The sequence below is a fragment of the Xyrauchen texanus genome, chromosome 14, assembly GCF_025860055.1.
Source record: "Xyrauchen texanus isolate HMW12.3.18 chromosome 14, RBS_HiC_50CHRs, whole genome shotgun sequence".
NCBI classification, from domain to species: domain Eukaryota; kingdom Metazoa; phylum Chordata; class Actinopteri; order Cypriniformes; family Catostomidae; genus Xyrauchen; species Xyrauchen texanus.
The window spans coordinates 2,147,400-2,170,403 of record NC_068289.1 but is presented as its reverse complement, the minus strand read 5'-3'; the positions used below and the strand labels follow the sequence as shown (position 1 = coordinate 2,170,403).

Here is a 23,004-nt window from a genome sequence, read left to right as displayed (position 1 = left end):
ACTCCTTGATGCTTACAAGTGAAGCGTGACAACTGTTTCACAAATCGTTTGAGCTCCACCAACTCGGGCCTTCAGAGTGTCCACAGAATCCCTCAACAGTGCAAATGAATGAGAACTAAAGTCAGATTGTCAGATTCATCAGCCAATCAGATTGATTTATTTGTTGTTGGTGGGTGTGATCTTTAGGATATGTCCCGGTCGAGGCCTTCTAGCTGGCCTTGAGGGACGCAATCACACTTTAAGTGACGTAATTTGAAAGCAAAGAGTGCAAGATCGTCATCACTGCCGCTATCGCCATTGAGAAAGAGATCTTATGGATTTAAAAACACGAGATGTTCTGCATGACTGTGTGATTGCTCAATTATTAAACAGGAAAGGAGGACTGATTTTCACTTCAAGTAAATTGGTAAGTGCTTTTAGCGTTGTTATAGCAACATCAGCAGTTTAAGTGTAAATAAGGCTGCTGGAGCATTCAGTGTCAGATCAAGTTTAGAAAGGTCGTGCTGCGTTCCATTCAACTCGGAATGTCAGATTTTACAACTTCCTACTAGGAAAAGTGCAATGAAATGCATCTTGAAGTCAGAATTACAACTTGTAGCTCGTGCAGAAATTCTCAACTCTGATTTCGCCGAGATGCAGGTGCATGATGTCACACAAACATGTCCACACTCAGGGAGATCTACAGAGTAAGTGATAAACATTCACTTTATTAATATCCATAAATGAGTTTGTTTCCACATTACATGATATTAAAGCTTGTTTAACAAACACCTGCAGAAAGAGGTGTATAAAACTTTATAAGTAGCACAAATGCTAGCACCGCAGCATTGTTTATCAGTTGGGTTGCTAGGAGACATCTCTAATGAGAGTCAAACCCCTGCTAAGCTAACGGGAGCAGTTTTGTTTCCTTAAATGTCATCTTCTGAATATCGGGGAATGGGATGCATTTATGGTCGGAGATATCAAGTAGGAATATCCCACATCCAACTTGAATGGAACACAGCAGAACCGTGTACCCTGACGAAACGAAATTTATTGCAAGCAATATTTAAATCACAAATGTTAGTAGATGGATTTTTCCATGTACTATAGACCTCCTTGGTAGATTCATATGAAACATTATTATTTTTTAATGTCTGTTCGGGAGACGTTCATTTCACAAAACGGTCATGCTGCAGTTAAAATTAGAATTGCTTGAGCATTAAGTGTCTGTGGCAGTGGAGGGATTTTCAAGAGTCCGTCGGGAGAGAGGGAGCGGTAAGGGTGCATGCACCTGAGCCAAATTATGACTAACATTGTATTAAGATTGGGGAGAGTGGCATAAAAGGACCATGCCTGCACCAAATCGAGAGAGAGAGAGAGAGAGACTGGGTCGAGAGCCTTACAGTGAAGCTGAAATATTATTGTGAAACTGATGTGTTTAAGTGACTACGTGCCTGTTACAGTGTCATTTGAGGTTCTGGCTTTCATGTGTGGATGAAATGTCAATTGGTATTATTAGTTAGCTGCGGCATAATGTATGAGACCTAAAGGCATAGGGTGTCTTATTAATTATGAAACTGTGTTTTCTTATTGGTATGAATCACACTGAAGGTCTAGACTTTTAATGCACGGCCCGCCACTAGTTATGATGCATCTTTGATGAAATTCTAGGCAACTCAGAAAGAATTGTACGTGGGTGAATTTTGCCAGTGCAATTATTATTAACAACCTCTCCAATATGTGGTCATTAATCATAGGCTATTGAAATTTTATATTCATTATGATTTTTGGTTTTGGTTTCAAATGAGTCATCGAAACTAAATGTTTTTAGAGTTTTTTATGATTGAAACTTTCCATTCTTTTGAACTTTACAGAAATACCAGGAATACACACTTCTCTCATTGCAGATATCAGGATTGGTAACCAACGTTTTTGTCTGTATCCATGAGTGTGTTGTTGCTGGAGGCCTTCAATGTTGGCTCCCATAAGCAGCTGGGTGATCTTCTCCAGGAAAGTGTTGAAGACTGCATATGATTCACTCTACCTGCTAAGAAATGTCACTTGAGGATGATAACTTCTGCTCTTTGCTTCATGCAAGCAGTTCCAGCTAGTACCTCATACATGTCAGCAAAGGTCAAGGTTTTGGTGGTGTCCTTTAAACTCCCCTACAAAGCCTAATAATAGTAACTATGCTACACAGAAACTTTTGAATATCTAGGATAGGTTTTTGACTCTTTAAATATTATCATATGGCTGGGTAGAGTTTATGTAATCCTGGATACAAATAATCTCAGATAAAAGGTGAAGTCAGACCTCTGTCATGTGCATCTTAATCTATAGTTACAAAGACAATTTTAGATTTTACAATTACATAACATAAACTTTGATTGTACTGGGGAAGCAAAATATGTTTGAGAAACTTTCTTCATTCAATTTGGTCATGCAAAAGTTAAAAGTGACTTATGCAGTCCTAGTTCTAGATCCTAGTATACCAAGCATTTGTCCTCCCACAAGTCCCATATTTTAAAGCCGCACAGCTGGGGTTTCCTCTCAACTGCAAAACATAGCTGAAGATCACAATCAATGTGGAGTTTAATATATCTTAGTCTCCGCCTCAGACGGCATGCCCATGGGCCGTCCATAGTCCGTTCTCTATCTGTCTGATGCAGATAAAACTGAAAAACGCTTTCACAATCAACTCAGCGCAAATCTGATTGGCTGGTTCGATGGAGCTTCCGCAAGTAGACCCACACAGGAGGTTTTATCAGTCCGCCTTGAAGCCGACTTGTGTTCACATGGTTCCGCATTGAAAGAATGAGCGCTTTTGACAATGAAATAATTACAGAGTTTGCCAGATTAGTGGCATCAAATCTTTGAAAGATATGTAAACAAAATATCTTTCAATGATTTGATGCCACTAATCTGGCAAACTCTGTGATTTTTTCATGCATTTGGCAGATGCCTTTATCCAAAGTGACCTACAGTGCACTTATTACAGGGACAATCCCCCCGGAACAACCTGGAGTTAAGTGCCTTACTCAAGGACACAGTGGTGGTGGCTGTGGGGATCGAACCAGCGACCTTCTGATTACCAGTTATGTGCTTTAGCCCAGTACGCCACCACCACTCCAAAGCATTATTTACTTTGCTTCGTTTGAGGCAAGTAGCAGAATGTGAAGTGGATATATATGAGAAGCTGCATTATTTGCTTTGTTTACATAGTTATGTCTGTGAAATTCTCTAGAATTGGGTTTTCTGTGCTGTACTTACACTTTTTCTGCTATCCTCCAGTATGTTTCCTGTGCAGTCGCTCATTTAGACTCGCACGCCAATATATACATTATTTTTCCCCCATATTGGTCTTTTATTATGGTATGATACATCCGATAACCCTGCCCCTAAACAATAACGGTTAGATGGCTTTCCCTGTCAAAATGGGGGGTTCTTGACCAATTGAAGCTGCTATAGAGCCCAGACATACACGTATAGCGTACTTACATCTCTGGTTACGTGAAACTTCAGTGTATCTCAACTGAACCTAAGGAAGCAAAAAACGTAAATGGACACATGCACATTTTTACCAAATATACCGTAGTTGTCTATTGAAATGTTTGTAAAACACATCAGGGATGTTTTTTTTATCTTAACAAGAGGATAACGTGGTTTGACATTATTACACCTGTTCTTAGTAAGTATGTTTTTAAAAGTGTTACTGGTACATGTGGGTACATAGTTTGATTAGTCACTATATTGACTCCAGATTAAACAGCAAGATAGACGCCAACGTTGAGCTGCATGTAAGTAATGTAATTCTAGCTGCCTGTATTGTCTTCCATGTGAGAGTCTGAATATTTTCAACCAGCAATGACATTTACACTTGATATAAATGTGCCTGTATGCAAATTGCATTTCACAGGCAGAGTGTATAAATTCTCTATATCACTTATTGAGCCTCATGTGTAGGTTCAAATACAGTTTCTATAACTGCATAAACAAGGACACAAACACGTTTATAGAATAGGATTCGATGGGGACTTTCTTGCTTCCTTTCAGGGACGACGAAACCGCATGTGGGTGGGGGAAGCCCTGAGCATTCCTTCAGCTGCAATCTCATCTTGCTGCTCTCAAAGTTAAGCAAAATACAAACCATGCCGTTCATTCCTCAAGCCATATATATATATATATATATATATATATATAATTTGCACAGTCATAACCTTGCATGTGTCAACAACCGTGGACACACCGTAGACATCTGTATGAACTGTCAAGCCATTAGCAACTTGTCCTCAAGAGACGGGCAACCATTGTGAAAATATTTGTGTATAGGCCGTCTTAACAGAGATGGGCAACATGGTTCTACTCTTACGCCACTCATCCTTGCTAATCCAAAATAATAATTAAAAAGGTACCAAGGCTATAGTGTGCCAAGAGCAACGCTTTTCCAAATCGGAACCTTTGATCCGGAAACCGGTATGCAGTTACTAACTTGACTCAGCAGAAAGCAGCTTGCCCACCCACTTTGTCTCTTATCTTACAGGTTGCTCACAGAGCCAAAATGTCTGGGTTGGTTACGGTTAATAGTTTATGCTGGAAAATATCAGTGGGCGACAGTTACTTTCATGTCACAGTAGAAAGGAATCCAACAATGGCTTGCCAGAAGCGTAGTACAGTGAGAATGTTTGTCTACACTTCTTGGTAATTGGATGAAGGATATATCTACGAGTGTATTAGTTTGAGAAGAGAAGCGGTTGTGGAGTTGTAGGACGTTATAACACATTTTCTCTTTTGGGTGAACTATCCCCTTTAACGTTCTTTAAAATGATGGGTTTCACTAGTTTAATATGTTGACAAGTGTTGGTTGAGACTTGTGGGGGTACATAAGATAAAAGCACCTTTCATGAAGATAAATTAGTCAGGTTTAGTTTTTAAGCTGCAGGGCCGAAACTCACTTGCTAGGGTTTTTGCAGTAGGACTGATGCCATTATATGCACATAGATACACATTTGCTTACCTCCCAACCACATCAACTAGAATGACCTAAAAAGATGCATCAGACTTGAGTGCCTGTCTTCACCTCCACTTCAAAGGGAACCAAAGTAAGCCCTCCTGTTTCATTAGTATTGGACTCACTCCACTTGACAATTTCCAGCAGGGACAGGAAAGCCAGCCTAAAAATAGTTACTCCCATCATCTGGTTTGATTTCAGAGTTGTGTGCGGTTGAGGATTTGGGATGGGAGGTACTGTTCGGCGCTCGTGCTCCCTAATGGAGATATCGAACGGAGACGTAATCCTGCCGCACAGTTACAGGGCACGGGATGGTAGAAGTTACCCTTTCACGCTGATCTGAAAGCAGTGTGATTGGTTTTTCATAGAGTTAAGATTAGGAATTGGTTAAGGGGAGCTGGTTGTAGATTAGCATAAAAGGGACACTTCTGACAGAGACAGAGTCACGGTCGCGAGGCCGCAGGCTCCCCACATCAAAGAGACTGACGAGCAGGCTGCAGGGTTAGACTGACAGGCAGTGGGGGCTTAGAAGAGGGGGCTGGGTTCATTTAGGGAGACCAGAACTGAGGTTTAAAGACCTTGTCCCATGGCTCTTAGCACATACAAGGGTAAAATCTTCAATGGTCCCCTTCTTGTGTATATAACGTCTTAAAGTTGTGTTCATTAACCTCAATAATGTTTCACTCAGCATGATGATTTCTGTGTTCTCTAGTGTTGGAAAATGTTTTTTATTTTTCCTTTGCAGAACCTGAATTCGTTTTTGCTGCTTTTTATAATTGCATGGTTTGGGAGAGCTTTCTTTGATCATAGGTAAAAGGTCAACCGAGACCTTTGTCACATGCATAACTATAAAAAAATACTTTTATATTGTCAGATTCTTGACTTCAGTGTTTTCAAGGACTACGTTTACATGGACACCAGAAAACGATTTGTTTTGAGAAAGTGATTTTCCCGTTAGCATGCACACGGTGTACTCTTTACTCTCGTATTACGGCGGCTCAGTCAATAAGCAGATTTCTCCATAGCAACGTAATTTTCCTGCAATGCTTGTATAAGTAACAAATATGGCATCTGAGAAAGACTTTACTATTTTATTGTCTGTTGCTTAATTTTATTCCCAGATATGCTATAGATGTTGCTGTTTGTTTCCTTAACTTTCTATCGTGACCTGCAGCGGAATTGCTCTGCAATAGTGGGGTTTCCCTCTTACTTGTAACTCAGGGATTCCCCCAGTGTACTTGAGTGCATATACACAAATCGATATTTCCCATTGGTGTGTATAAATGGTATGGTTTATAGTGTATGTGCTTTTTCCACTGTACTACCAGAAAGAGTTTTTTTCATTTTCTTGACTCGTTGTTTGGCTCCATCCTATGAAATGTGTTATCCGGTCTTTTATGCACACATGTGTACATGCACACTATTCAAAAATATATAAGAACAGCACTTATGTGTTTACATGGCCACATTAGCCACATTCTCCCGGATAAACCCAGGTGTGTCAAACTGCTTTCTCTTAATCGCTTAAATGGCACAAGGAAATCGCCGTTCTTGTTTACATGACATTTCAGAATGACGCTTTTTACCTTGTTACATAAACCAGTGCCAAAGCTTCATAGTTGTGTGGGTTACATTCTTTAATTGAACATTACGAGAAGAGCAGTGTGTGTGTTTTTGGTCCTTTGGTCCCAAAAAAAGAACTTGTAGAACTTGGCATTTGGAGTTCATTCAGTTATTTCCCAGGACAGTTGAGAAAACTAGTCCAGTATTTTGGAATACCCAAACTGTGTTCATAACATTACCTTTTAAAGACCAACCACAGCTTCAGTGCTAATACTGTACTTCTGTTTAACCCACAGATACGCACACTAGCAACATTTCAACAATTGTTTAATGCGATTAAATAAAACTAGGGCTGTCGATTTAACGCATTAATAACGTGCAATTAATTTAACAAAAATTAACGTGTTAAAAATATTAACGCACTTTAATCGCAGTGCTTAACTGAGAAATTCAAGCTTGTAGTACCACCTGTTTACTCCAGAGGGCAGTAATTGAAATTTCAGCTGTGTGAGCAACACACAGATACAGTGAAGAAAACAATTTCTTGCTTTCAAAACACTTGATGGAGCACAAATGCGATCTTTAAGGGATCTCAAGATGTGTTTAAAGATTGAGTATTAAACTATATTTGAACTAAACATTTTATTTTTATGACGCAACACACCCGAGACACGACACAAGCATGTCTGACGCAGGTCGTACGGTCTTTACCTCATACATATTTAATTACCAACGAGGTTAACGATGTGTCCTTTAAACTGTTACAGCGTTTTTACCCCGTCAATCTTTATTTAAGAAACATGCTCCCTGAAATAGATCCACTTTGCTGCTCCTGTAATGCTGTGATGAAAAGTTTGTTTGTTTGTTCGTACCTCTATTTTAACTAGATTATCTTTGCTTTATAAAGACGTTTTATTTGGTTTTCACAATTTTGATAACTTAAGTTAATATTTTCTGATTAATCTGTTTATTTTTCTTGCCAAGTTTTTAATACATAAGTGTAAATTTATTTCTATAAAGCCCCTATTTGCACTTTTTTGTAAAGACTTAAAATATTATTTAAATACTCTTTGTACCTCCAACAACTCCAAAGCATTGAAAACCATTACACTATGTAATGAATATAATGTCTTGGCATTATTGTAAAATATATCTGTAGTATTGTGCAAGTATTGTGCATAAATAAAGCCATTTTTCTATATATGGGTTAAAATCACTTTCAACAGCAGCTCACACTCTGATATGTATCATAGCAACAAGTTTTGACCACAAATCTATCTCTCAGCATGCCAAAATCGCACAACATGGTCAATGCATACTGAGTGACATATCCCACCTAGTTGGCCATTTATGTTATAGAAACACATCAACCATTAGCAAACTCCAGATAAACTATTCCTTATGATTTCCAGCCTTGGTGTTTTTTAAAGGTCAAAGCAAATGCTGTAGACATCTGTCTTTATATATTTTCAGATACCATAGCATATATGGGGTACTATCTGAGTTTCTGACAACCTGAAAATGCTTCATCAATATAAAAGCTTGTGTCTCTCAGGGAACATTGATAATCTAGGAACAACATGGCAGAAAGCAAACTAATGACTCCTCTTTTTTCTCAATCTTGCTGAGCTTGTAGCCCAGCGGCCCAATCTTGCCCATTTAAAGAAGGTTCTCTACTTCCATGAGAACCAGCTGGTCTATCCAGTCCGCAAGAGCCAAAAGAGAGGCTTCCAATATGGCTACAATCAGATCCTCTCACGGTAACCGCAGAGTTTTACCAACTTTACAAAAGTAACTGTGAGCAAGAACACACACAGAGGGGCAATTTACTAAGAATGAATTGCGATTACCGATAGCACCGCTTATTTGAACATCCTGATCCACTAAAGGAATTATGCTATCAGCTTCTGAATACAATTAGCACTGCACAATTTCCTTGGTGCTAGGTTTTGTGGGATGCAACAGACAGAGTTTGCTGGGACTGTACATCATTGCTCCACCACTGCAGTCCAGTCACCTGAATCAGCTCTTTTAAATGCAGAATTGCAATCTACCACGTGTATATTTGGTAGCATGTTTTTGCTAAAAAGAATGACACATTTAACTACGGCACATCACTATTTAAGTGCATTATAGTGCTGGTTAAACGGGATTGGGAGTTGATGGTGGGTACGTTTTAGCACTGAAATATTGCCTGTAAAAGTTGTGCAACTGTTTAGTGAACTTTCCCCAGAGTATATTAACATATGTTGTATGATGTATAGCTTAATAACAAACATTTTTGTCACGGGGTGCATTTTAATACACAAGTGAGTCAGTGTGTCTGAGACGGACTAGTTGATCATGCACGTTACTTGGCATGATGTGAATGGTTAATTATGGGAGTTTATAATGCTGCTCTAATTCTTAAGAACTGGATGTTTTAAACCCTAATGTCACAATCAGTCTTGATGCTTGATAGAAAGGGTTTTAAGAGCTCTTATGGAAATGCATTGTGATTATTGTCTGTCAGAGTATCATGTCAATAATTCAAAGGCCCTTTGCTTGTGCAACTTTATTAACGTGGCAAAACAGTGACATAAAAAAGAGCTCCTCTAATTCACTCTCTAATTGAGTGCAATGCGGCGATTGATTCTGGCAATTGGGGTTCATTTGTGCGCCATTTGAAAGCATGCGTGTTTGTTTCTGCTTATTCTAATCAACATGTATTAGATATTTAAAGTGCCTCGTTTTTCTAGACAGTCTGTAAAGGACGACATTCAATATATGAGTGAAGTTATGTTGTTTAATAACATTCATTTTCATGAATTAATTTAATAAAAGAACATTATTGTGGTAGGTGCGACATTTTGTGGCTCCCTGCAATTATATTGAAAAGTGACCCCTTCAAGAAGATGCCATGATTATTTTTAACTCCTTTAAATCGTCTCCATGATCTGAAATGCCTATGCATTTCTGCCACCACTTATGATTCCAGCTTGGTTGCTAATGCAGTGGTGTTCAACACGGAGTCCTTCCTTTCCTCCATCTCCACCTTTATGAAGCCCATTCCTGACCCTCGACCCAAAGATCTGGACCGGCTCATCGGGCCCAAGTGTTGTGTCCTCGATGTTACAAGGTTTGTCCTCTAATTCCTCACCTCAGCCTTCTAGGGATCACTCTTCCACTGATTAAAAAAAAAAAAATAACGCTTTGCGAGTTCACTCTTAATCCGCCCCCAAAAGCTGATTGCGTATGCGAGTGTGGTTAATGGCGTGTGGGCAAAGTTGTGTAAGAAAGTGATTAGAATAGACAGCTTTAATATCCTGTGTGGATCACTTGACATGCTGCGGCTGCAGTTAGACGTATGTGCTCGGGCACGCAAGCACATACACAAACGTGCCATCAGTCATGGGATAGGATGCTATTTCTTCATATATTATAGTCTGTTTGACTAGTCGTTCAGGTGAAACCTTTTTAAATGTTGTTTTTATGTGAAATGTGTCATTTTGTTAATCGCAGGATTACAAAAGAGAACATATGGGTGAACGTATACTGTATATTTGTATATTAGTTAACATGAACTAACAATACATACGTTTACAGCACTTATTAATCTTGGTTAATGTTCATTTCAACATTTCTTATAAATTTTTAACAGTAAAAGTTGTATATGTTAACATTAGTTACAATTACAATAGTATATAATGAAATGAACATTGACCAAGAATTATTAATGCTGAGAAAATATTGTTCATTGTTATTTGATGATACTTAATGCATTTACTAATGTTATCAAAATCTTTCTAAATCCTTCCAAAGTCCACTATTTACCATTTTCCTTACACAGAAGCAAGCACCTGTAGATACGGTGATCTACGCTTCATGCTGCGTCCATTGTATATGCAATGCTTTTCCTGGTGATTTAGTCTTTGTGAGCTTTGTTATTTGGGGTCTCTGCACACACTGTTTCCCCCCACAGCTTGTGCTGTGTACTTTGTTTTGACTCCTCGTGCCATCTAGATTGGCATCAGAATTTGTCATCTTGGACCAGCAAGCATGGTGGTACTTTTTCATCACCCAAAGCAATGTCAAGAGCAAGTTGGCTTGAAGCGACTCTGCAGAAGGGCCTGCTTCTTATTAGAGTCCTAATGAACAGCAAGCAGGACCCAAAATGAGTGGAACAATATTGCTACTTTTTTTTAATTCAAGGCATTGTTTTGCTGGCGTATGTGCAGTGTAACACACATTGTAAAAATGTTAACAGATCAATAGTTTTGTCCATCTTTGTTTTCTTTGCATGAATATGAATCACATCAGGATGTGCATCTTTCTGTTTAATATGTTTACTCCCATTATCCTTCTCATCCATGATTTTGTTATATTAGTCAGTGGATTCTTGGTTGACAAAATCAAGATTTTTAGTGCATGCTTGTAAGAAATATCCAGCCCCTTCCTGTTATCAAGTTTGTTTTTCATAATCTAAAGGAGACAGACCAGCATGCACCACTGAGGTCACGTAATTGTCATCACTAAATCAGCTGTGGATGCTTGTATCTTTTGAAAATGTTAATTAATATTACCTCATTTGATTGTAGGGCAGGGAGATATATTGACAATTTACAATATTCAATAATATGTTGTGAGCCGTATAAAATTAACCATCTTTTTGTATGTCATGATAACAAGAGTGCTGAATTAATCCTTATTAAAATGCTGATAGGGTTTATTTCTGCAAATCAGTTCATATGAAATGCTTGTCTCAATGAGCTGATTCAACTAATTGTTTGCACCATCACTCAAAAATTTTCATTATAGTGTCCATGTGGCATTTTACATACTTTTAAAGTGTTATAGTGAAAAATACTGATTTTGTATTTTTTTTAAATTAGTGCATTAATAAAAAAATATTAAATATCATTCTTCCATCTGTTAATTTAATGAAAAACAGTGTGGAAAAACATGCCTTGATTTTTAAAAAACTACATTTTACTTTATTTCACTATTTGGATTGAACAAAAATTACTCTAATATATTTTAGAGTATAAATACATAAACATTGTGATGTATATTGAGTATCATAAGGCACAGCTCCCTTTTTTCTTGCAGAATTTTATATATATATATATATATATATATATATATATATATATATATATATATATATATTAGGGCTTTCGATTTAATGCATTAATTCAGTGTGATTCATTTTACAAAACATAACGCGTTAAAAAAAATAACACAATTAATCGCAATGCCCCCGTATAAGGAAGGTTCCTGAGAAATGCTTGTAGTACCACCTGTTTACTCCAGAGGGCAGTAAGTGAAACTTCAGCTGTGTGAGCAACACACAGTTTATACAGTGAAGAAAACAACCCACAACACAAACATGCGTTACGTTCTTGTGTTCAAAACACTTGATGGAGCGCAAATCTGAACTAAGAGATCTCAAGATGTGTTTAAAGATTGAGTATTAAACTATATTTGAACTAAACATTGTATGTTTATGACGCTAACACACCGAGACGCTACACAAGCATGTCTGGCCGTAGGTGTACATTGACGGTCCTTAAACAAGCCCTCATAATAAATCTCTGATTGATAAATTCACTTGTGTAATGGATTACTGTGAACTGTGTGTCAATGATGGACTTATGATCAATAATATGGTAGTAATCAATACATTGTATTCTAAAGCTGCTTTTTGTCTTATTAATGATGAACTCTTCTGACACAAGAATGTAATGCATTTTAATTATCTGAATATATATATATATATATATATATATATATATATATATATAATTTTAAATATTTAAAGATAACTATGTATAATTATATATTGATATAAATATGTATAATCTTTATATATTGAATTATTGTTATATGAGGGGCTTTCTCAGCAAATATTTGTATATGCGATTAATCGCGATTAATTCATCGGGACACCATGTAATTAATTCGATTAAAAATTGTATCAATTGACAGCCCTAATATATAAATATATGTTAACTAAATGCAAAGCACTTTATTGAGGAAAAAGCTCAAAGCTAAAAGTCACGGATCTCTGTTTTTGTTTTTTGCGTGTTTGTCTGTGTATGTGTTTAGTTTGTATGAATGTGGATGGATGTGCCCCTACACTTGGTTGGAAGACAAATTTTCCTCGTGTTTAAAATGTGGGTTAAGATGACATTAGAAATGTTGGACCATGCTAATGCGTGTCCGTATCATGGGTAAGAGACGATGTAAGTAAGCTGACACTGATGACGCGGGACTCTCGCCTACAGTGTTTTAGCTCATTTTCAGATGGTAATTCGCCCCTTCCAAAGCTAACTCACAGAGTGTAAGGAAACGATTATATGCATGGCCGGCCATCCGTCAACATGCCCTGGGTTCTTTTCTAAGCAACCAACTTTGTCCGAGCCTTTTAAGAATGTAAAAATATTCCCAGAGACAAACAGAGAAGAAACAGAGTGTTTGAAATGAAATCTCTCGCAGGTGGACTTTTGTTTGTCCTTCATTCGTATGATACGTTATCTTTATGTGCTTCATTCTTCTGTTCTCTTTCTGCTTTTTGGGTGAGACAAAATGCAGTAAAACTGAGCTTTCTGGATTTCATGGTGTGGATTTTGTAGTCACTGCAATTTGTATTCTTGCAAAGTTGAGTTAAACCCATCTGTCACAGGACAGACCATAGACGATCTTGGATCATCGAGAAAACGTGTAGTTACTGCTTTTTGCCTTTGCACAGCAGTATAGATGCTATTGAATAATCTGCTTTGTTCATTTACATATTTGTTCAAAAGAAAGACAGATAAATGTCAAGAACAGAATTATAAAAAGTAAGGTGCTAGAGGACTGCCCAGATGTGTTACAATAATAAAACTCCCCTAAAAGTCAATAAAACCCAGGGTTAGCCCGCAGTCACATCACCATTTAGTGGAGGGAGAGAGAGGGAAAAATAAACAAGGTAAAAGTAACCTCAGAATCAAAACATCTTTTGTAATATCTCATTGAAGGTAGCGTAATCCAAAGAAATCTCCCTTTTAAAGGCTATTCTATTCTCCCGCAGTGTCCTTTGGATCAACTTTATCAGACCTCGCTTATTAATTGGCGTTCTGCGTAAAGCAGTAATTCAATCGTGATTGACCCTTGCGAGTAGGAGCCCAACTGAGCGAGGCCATACCACATCATCAATCACTGAAATCCGCAACGCTGGTGGCCCCTATTAAAGGCCATTCATAGTATTAAAACACAACAGGCTGACTAGGCCTGTTTGCATAGAGTCAGGTGTCCTGTGAGCTTCAGACCTACAGAACCGCCACATCACAAAGACACTCCTGGAAGACTCCATTATAATGTTGCTTTGATTTCCATTGTTCTCCACTCTGGCAGAAGAGTGAGTTTTCTTTCCATAGCACTTAACTGGCATCAGATGTTTGCATTCATTTGCAGCGCTGAGATTGATGGCCAGCACTGTATTGATCCCAACACTGTGATCTAAAACAATGACAGTTGCTCCTATGACGAGGACCACAGTGCTATCAAGCTCATCGAGGGGAAAATGCATTGCAGGAATCTCTTGCTAGACTTTCATTGTCAGGAGGGACAGGTTTTCATTAGCCCATTTAACTCGGCACAGATAACTGAAGCTACTTTTCAAAGTTGGTGGGGAATAGAGGGTATTTGGCTGCTTTTTAAAAAGCAGTTCAAAGGCATGGATGTGACTCTCTGCCGCCAACGTCTGACTGGCGGAGCGATTCTGTTACTGAAGCAGATGGCAAGATATCCTGCTGTAGAGATTGTCTCAGAACGGTTCAAAGGGAACGAGGCAGTGGAAAGGATGTGCCTTGGTCCCATTTCGAAGTAATGAAGTTGCATCAAAGACACCGATTACCTTGTTACATAAACCAGTGCCACAGTTTCATAGCTGTGTGGGTTACATTATTTAATTGAACATTACGAGAAGAACAGAGTGTGCGTGGTCCTTTGGTCCCAAAAAGAAATGTAGAGCTTGGCATTTGAAGAACACTGAATTGATACACCATTTTGGAGTTCATTCAGTTATTTGATCCTAGAGAGTTGAGAAAACTATTCCAGTATTTTGGAAATTGGCCCAGCACAAACATGTTAAATACTCAAAACTGTTAAATGCTGCTTTTGCATCATAGTCATTAAGGCTGGTGTAACTGGTAAACCTCACTCTCCTGACCTCAAGAGGTGCACTAGCGACTGATGCTAGAGGCTGTAGCCTTTAGCCTCCTTGTTAGAGCACCCGCCTCCCACACCGTTCGAGTCCCGTATGGAGCGGGTAGAACATTTACATTTACATTTATGCATTTGGCAGACGCTTTTATCCAAAGCGACTTACAAGACAGTGCATTTATTACAGGGACAATCCCCCTGGAGCAACCTGGAGTTAAGTGCCTTGCTCAAGAACACAATGGTGGTGACTGTGGGGATCAAACCAGCAACCTTCTGATTACCAGATTACCAGTTATGTGCTTAGACCACCACTCCTATGGTGTCTCTGTACTGATATAACATAACATATATAACATAGTGCTCTGACCGTAGACAGTAGAGAATTTATAATATAACACAGAGACCGGACAATTATTTAAAACATTTTTTTTGGTATTCAATGTTGATGTGATTTTGATGGTAGCAGCCAGAATTGTTCAGATTGAAAATGTCTTTCAGTCAAATGATTTAATTGATGAATTGGACGTAATAAGTTAAGAAAAGATGCCCCTATAGAAGTGGTGACTGTGGGGCTTGAACCAGCATCCTTCTGATTACCAGATTACCAGTTATGTGCTTAGACCTCTACACCACCACCACCCCGGGTAGAACATTAGTGTCACACTGGGTATCGGCAAGTACCTCACGATGAGATACACATCATGATATGTAGAGTTAAGACATTTTTCTGTACATCGCAATGTATCAGTATCGAAATTGGATTGCGATTGAAACTGTGGCAATCGTGAACGAAAGTCTCGGCTTGTCCGGTTCGGTTTAAATCTCTCTCGCACCTCATAGAAGCATCTTTGACTGCACTAAGAAACGCTAATCTAAGAGTATGTACTTTTTTTTTAGACAAATCGTTTCTTCATTATTGAAATGTTGAAATGTTGGATGATTGATGCAGGGAACATTTTTCTTTAATTATTACTAAGTACTTGCCCAAGTCTCCGTGGAACTCTTGATATCACCATACTCCCTCAGACTTGATCACCAGCGGTCAGAAACATCAGCTGGCACCCACGCTCCAAATCCTCATTCGCCTTGCTACTCATCCTGTATCGCTCTCTTTTTTGATTGCTCTTAAGCCTTAATGTGGGCAGGATGGAGTGATGAGGAGATGGGCTTTCTTAATCAAACCGCCAAGCGCTTAATCTTGTCGGTGAAACATCTGGCGGGCACCTTTTCTCATTTGTTTCTTTGACATTGTATTCCACCACCTCGTGCTCCAAGGACATCATGAAAAGGAATCTCCATTATTGTGGCACGAGGACTCCTCAGTATGTGCCCTGTGAAAATAATCCAATGGTAAAAACCTGAAGATATGGCATGCGTCTGATCTTTAGATCACATGTGCCAGGAACGAACCACAATTGAGTCCATATGGTGCTTTCAAGTGCTAGGAGCGAACCGTGATAAATAGGAATGAATCAAGGCTTCAGAGATTTGTCCCAAGCAACTGGCTCGTGGCCATAGGTTTTGCCATGATGCAATCAGGACAAGTAGGTTTTTACAAAGCAAATGCAAAAATGTGCATTCTGTAATTGTTTGCGCCTGATGAGGGGGACTATTGAACCATGTTAAGACGTATTAACATGCATACATGTTCCTCATATTGTCTGGAAGACAAAGACTCTGCATCTGAGTTCGTTACTCAAGTTACTCCAGGAGAGTCAGGGTTACGTGCCATTTTGAATTGCAGTAAGAATGCCTTTTGCTTTCTAATCCAAAGCCTGAAATTGGAGGTTGCAAACAGGATACACAACTGTAATTTTTATTTATATGTAACAAAGTAGAATCACAATGGAATAAAATTCATTTAGATGCTGTGGGGTAACCTTTATTCATGTTTGGCAAAATTGAAATCTGTTCTGATGGCCTGTGCTTACACTCACTGAGCACTTTATTAGGAACACCTGTACACCTACTTATTCATGTGATTATCTAATCAGCCAATCGTGTGGCAGAAGTGCTATGCATAAAATCATGCAGATACGGGTCATGAGCTTCAGTTAATGTTCACATCAACCATCAGTATGGGGAAAATTTAGATCTCAGTGATTTCGACCGTGGCATGATTGTTGCTGGTTTGAGTATTTCTGTAATTGCTGATATCTTGGGATGTTCACATACAACAGTCTCTAGAGTTTACTCAGAATGGTGACAAATAACCAAAAAACATCAATTGAGTGGCAGTTCTGTGGACAAAAATGCCTTGTTGATGAGAGAGCTCAACAGAACTGGTTCGAGCTGTCAGATAGGCTACGGTAACTCAGATAACCCCTCTGTGCTATTGTAGTGCGCAGAATAGCATCTCAGAATGCATAACACGTCAACAACAGCAGAAGACTACGTCAGACACTTTATTAGGACTATCGTGTTCCTAATAAAGTGCTCAGTGAGTGTCATTTAGAGAAGTGTTTCCCAACCTATTTTCTGTCATTGCAAACTTTTTACAATTAAACAAATCCCATGACACACCTCTATTCCACTGTCCCACATAACCATCAGTGATAGTTTTCCTTTTCAAGAACTTCCATGTTTTCTGTCCATTTTAGTTGCGTTTACTCGTATTGTTTGAAATTCGGCTATGCAAAAAATGCAAGTCACGTCAGGACTGTGTAGGAGATCACAGGTGGCAAGAGTGCTAATTGGGTAATGAATAAAACAACACATTTGCATCTTTTCTTATTTTTAGATTTGTTCTTGCAATGCCACAGCAAATAATTGTTAATGAATCTCTTTATATCCAAGTCTCCAGACTAACATTTAAGAGTGGGAGCTCAGGTGTTCAGCTCTACTAACGGTCGCTCCAGCACTTGAGTTGGTCGCACCGGTCCAACTGAAAGAAAATGAGTTTTCTTTTTATCAGGATCAGGATGATTAAAATACAGTCATCTGAAGACAAACAAAGCCTTTTTCTACAGTCAGAGGGCATTAGAAAAGATTGCACACAGAAGGAAAGTTCCCTTGTATCCACAGTTTTAACGGTGGCATTTGTAATATGATCATAGTAACCCAAAGTAGCAGCAACCTTAAAACAGTACGGCATTTTCCATAAGTTTAATTGTATTCTCTCACTATTATATTGATATAAGTTCATGGTATATATATATATATATATATATATTAATATCTGTGATGTGGATTGAAACCTTAATTTCTGTCAGTTCATTGTGCAGATTTCTCCTTTATTCCTGTCAATGTTAGGGCCGTTTAATTCGATTTTAAATGGTTTAATCATCGACACATTATGGGCTTTCAGAGAGGTTTTAATCAATGCTGGATTTGCGACCCAGCCCGTGCTTCTTCCAGCTCTGTTTGTGATGATCTGTGCGGCTGAGCGCTCGAGACCGGTCCACGTGTAAATGCACGTCTCTGCGGGATCTGTCCATTGAGCAGCACCGACTGATCCAGGTAAAGTTTCCTTTCGCGTTTGGGACATTTACCGTTTTACATTTCTCATACGGAGCAAAAAATGCGACAAAACTTTGTAGTCGCACCAATGCGACATTTTGCAAAAGTGTAATCGCACTGTTGGGAAAAATGGTTGAAAAAGTAGTCCCAGTCCGGAGCCCACGTTTATTTTGTGGAATCTGATAATTTTCAATGGTACAGTGGTTGGGAAAAACTGGTTTAGAGAAATATGAAATGTCTAATCAGTTGAGAAATGTAGTTTTTTTCTATGGATTAGGGAATAAATAGGCATATTTTGTCACAATTATTAATAATTATGTTTGTCTCAAAACCGTTGGACTACTGCAATTCCCTGTTGTGTGACTGTGTTGAATTTATTTGAATTGAAATTCAGTAAATTCCTCTTCCTGTCATTCCAATTTAACATCCTGTGGGGCAATTCTATTTCAAATTCCAACTGATGAATTTAACTGAATTCTGAAGTCCAACCAACCCTCAGAAGAGTCATGTGTGTGTTTGGCTAAAGTTACCATATTCTCTACATACCTTTTTCGTCATGCCAACCCCTGTTCATCCTCATGAACAAGTCAACATGCATATCTAAAATTCGGTCAGTCTGAGGAACATGACATCATATCATGCAGTATGTGCACTGTGTACCTGAAACACAACCGTGCCTTTATTAATCTCAGTGAAAACAACGCGTGTACATGAACTGCTATATCTTTTTAATGTTCCGTTTAAACTAAGCTCGCTCTGGTATCTTCCATATAGAAAACTAGGGAAACCAACAGTTACCGTATCTCTTTTCCAAAACAACATTAAAGTTCAAACTTTCTTCTAGATCTCTGAAAACATTGATAGATGTATTGAACTGCTTTGTACTTGTACGGGACAGAAATGCTGATGTTTTGTTTTAAGTGTTCAGGCTGGTATGTGCCAGCTTCACACGACAGATGTCATGGCTTATGCAGTCGTGTCAAAATCTCCCCATTCCTTGTCAGATTTGGTAAGCCATATGCGCATTACATAATACAGAATATCTGTCATCGCTTACGTGGTCCAGAACCCGCTACGATCATATCCGTCCTCTGCGTTAAATGGAAATGAGGTGATGCTGTTGAGCCATTGAAAACCTCTACAGGCCCTCTGTTTAGTTACCTCCTGTGACCTACTTTAGCCCTACCCTGTGTCCGTGTTCTATTTGAAATGCTTGTCCCGCCGCCATCAGAGGTATGATATTTTATCTCGATGTCACGTAGAGTAGACTGTAGTCCAGGCTATGTGCCATGGCTGGGGCAGGAGCTTTGGGCATTTGAGGCATTTGACTATGAGGTCAGTTGGTAATGACGAATGTAGATGTTAATCTGCAGTAATGACCTTCTCCTTTCACATCTCAGAAACTGTCTTCAGGTCTCCTGTGTCCATCACGCCAGACCTCTGTCAGGCCACCCAGAGCGCCCACGCTGATGAGACTAATGCTAGCAACGGTGCTTTCAAAACGACACACTTGGCCGCATTAAACCTTTGCGTGATCGGTCGCTTTCGCTCAGTGGGCAGAGAGCGCTAAGCCCCCTGAGCTTCACAGAAGAACTCCCCAAACTGCAGGTTTGCCAGGGAGAAACTCGGCACAGCTCACTTGTAGTAGCTCTTTCCACTTCTGAGTCGTTGCATGGGCCAACCTCTAGATCAATAGAATTTTTCATTAGCCTGGGAAAAAGAGACCGCTTGTGATTATTGCCAATAAAGGAAATTAGATGAAATGATTTTTGACTTTCTCTCTCTCTCTCTTTCCCCCAACCAGCCTTTCACATTTAATCAAATGCAAGGTAAAAGTCATCACTGGAATTGCATCTGATTTATAAATAACCTAATTGGTGGCATTCTCCCTCTCCCGCCGGTGGACACGGCTGCGTTTTTATTGCTTAGTCAAAACCTCCTCGTTGTAATTTTCAAAATGGCCCTCGAAATGAAATTTTCCTCCCAGCTTGTGAGGCAGCTCCATCGCTCATACCTCGCTGCGACCACCTTCTTGTCATCTCTTTAGTGCAGCTTTATGTAGCCCGGCTCCCCTGTCCACATCTGTTAGTTAATTCATTAATTGCGAATCTCTTCCCTGGCACTTTTATCAATGAATAATCTAATGGAGGTGAACTGTTGAGTGACTGCTCTCATTGATACTCTGTCTGTCTAGGGGACGTTTGGAGAATGATGATGATGGCACTGCGATGTTTCATATTTTGATGAGCATCGATCGCTTAAAAATGCACATTTAGCATGACGGATGTGGATTGGACCATTGCATCGGGAATGACAACTTCAGAGGAGCATGGCGGAGACATTTATTCTGTGGTTTTATCAGCTATCTCTGGAGGTTCTTCTGTTGAGACCTCAATTTCCCTATCTGTATCTGACTAATGCTTTCCCAAAATTTTTCTCCCCTAGATCAGGGATTTCCAAACGGGGTTCGTGAACTATTAGGGGTTGGTGAGGGAACCTCAGGGGGTTTGTGTGATTGTAATAGAAATGCCAATGCTTTAAATGGAGTGGTGGTGGCGTAGTGGACTAAAGCACATAACTGGTAATCAGAAGGTTGCTGGTTCGATCCCCACAGCCACCACCATTGTGTCCTTGAGTAAGACACGTAACTCCAGGTTGCTCCGGGGGGATTGTCCCCGTAATAAGTGTTCTGTAAGTCATTTTGGATAAAAGCGTCTGCCAAATGCATAAATTTAAATGTAATCAAACAATGTTCATTAAAATGTAATAAACATGCAAAGGTTTATATTACACAAAGAAAGTCATGCAGGTTTGCTACAGCATGAGGGTGAGTAAATAATGACATAATTTTCGTTTTTGGGTAACTAACCATTTAAAATGACAAGGGGTGTCAAGTAAAATAATTAGGGCGGGATGCAGATGATAACATTTTTGGGAAACCCTAATAAATATCATGTGCACGTTTGTGTCCTGTATCCCATGGGAGATCCCGGAAACACTTCAGACATTTATATGTGTAATCATTTCTGACTGGTACACAACTAACTTGCAAAAAGTGTCTGTTAGAAATACACCCATTATTGAGTTGAGGCAGCCATCTGTACATTGTTGCGAGAGAAACTCTCTTCACACTCGACCGCCTTTACAGCTCCCTTTGTTTTAAAGTCAATGAGTTCTCCAGCGCTTGGAAGGATCCACAAAACATATTGTGGAAAGTCGTGCTAAATCGGTTAGTAGTCGGTCATGTTGTGTTGCTTCCCTCCACCGCAGAGACTGTGTGACTCACTGAAATGTACATATAAGTGCCACTTAGGACATGAACGTTTTTTAGCCAATTAAATGAACTGTATAGCTTCATTATTTCGATTGTTGATTCTTTTTGATCTTATCAAGTCTCAAGAATATTTTAAACGATGAGGTCGACTACTAAACTTGTCTTTTTTCCCCTAAATGTGCCCTGTTAGTGGAAATGTTCAAGTAATTGGTTTAAAGGAAAACACAGTATATATATATAAATAAACGTACTGTAATGGAACTTGCATCAGCTGCGAGTCTCTGCTGTTAGTGTACTAGTGCTCATTAATCTTTGGATATATACCGCCTCAAAGTTGCATCATGCATATCAAAATTAGAACACTTAAAAATATCTTGAACCACTTTTGTACCTGTTTTGACATATTTTTGTACTTATGCAGACAGTACTAAATATAGTGCCATATATCTGTCATTCTGCAATGCTCACATAAGGCCGTTGAAGGTTAGATCTTTTTGGATTTTAGCAGTGCCTTCGGTCTTGCTCCACTTCAAAAATAATAGCGCGTCAGTAAGCATGGGGGAATCTTGCTCTCAAACGGCTAATTGGCCAGCGTCCATCGCACACCCTACAATTAGGACTCGCGGTGCCAAGGAGGCAGCACATAGGCTGTGCAGTCGGAGAACGGAGAAAGTGCTTTCAGTGTTTTATAGATTGCTTTTGGCAGAGCGTTATGTGAAAATGTGACTTGTTTTAACTCCTTCAACTTGCAAAGGATCATCGTAGTTGCAGAATACATCACGCTGGCTGTGCACTCGACATATTTTAAGGCTGGGGAAAGAGAAATGCCACATGAAATGCCTTTTTTTTCTTTTCTTTTTTTTTTTTTAAGTGTGGTTTTAGTTACCATTTTTGTTTATTTTGCTCAAACATGTAATGTTCTGACTGGGGTAGCATATGAATTATTTGCTCTTAGTGCTGTTTTTCATTATAAAAATCAATAAAGCTTAGAGAAAAACATCTTTGGGGTGGGGGGGTCAGTGAGGAACGCAGAATCCAAGTTTACAGTCTTTTTTTCTGTAGTCTGTTTTTCCTATAGTGTCTTTTTTTTCTTTTTTCATTATATTTCTTATAAAAGATAATTATATACAGTATCGTCTCACTACCTTTCATCCTCAGATTCTTGCCTGCACATAAGCGTGTCAGTGCAGTGGGATATACACACTCCAGCTGCTCAAAGCCACGTTCACACTTTAGCTCCGAGGTAACATACCAACACACTGAAGATCATTTACACATTTCGATGCTCAGGACTGATCGAGAGCATGCTGAAATGACATATAACCTCACATGAGCTAGGGTTCAGGACAAAATGCTACTAAAAGTGACAAAAAATTTGCCCCAAAACACAATGATGTGGTAAAATGTGGTGGCAAATATTTACATTTACTTTTATGCATTTGGCAGACGCTTTTATCCAAAGGGACTTACAGAGCACTTATTACAGGGACAATCCCTCCGGAGCAACCTGGAGTTAAGTGCCTTACTCAAGGAC

General features: G+C 39.0%; 1 pseudogene; it reads left to right on the top strand.

The window, feature by feature from the left end:
* Positions 1-1,926: 1,926 nt before the first annotated feature.
* Positions 1,927-23,004, top strand: part of LOC127655013 (glycosyltransferase-like domain-containing protein 1) — a 38,547-nt pseudogene continuing 17,469 nt past the window's right edge.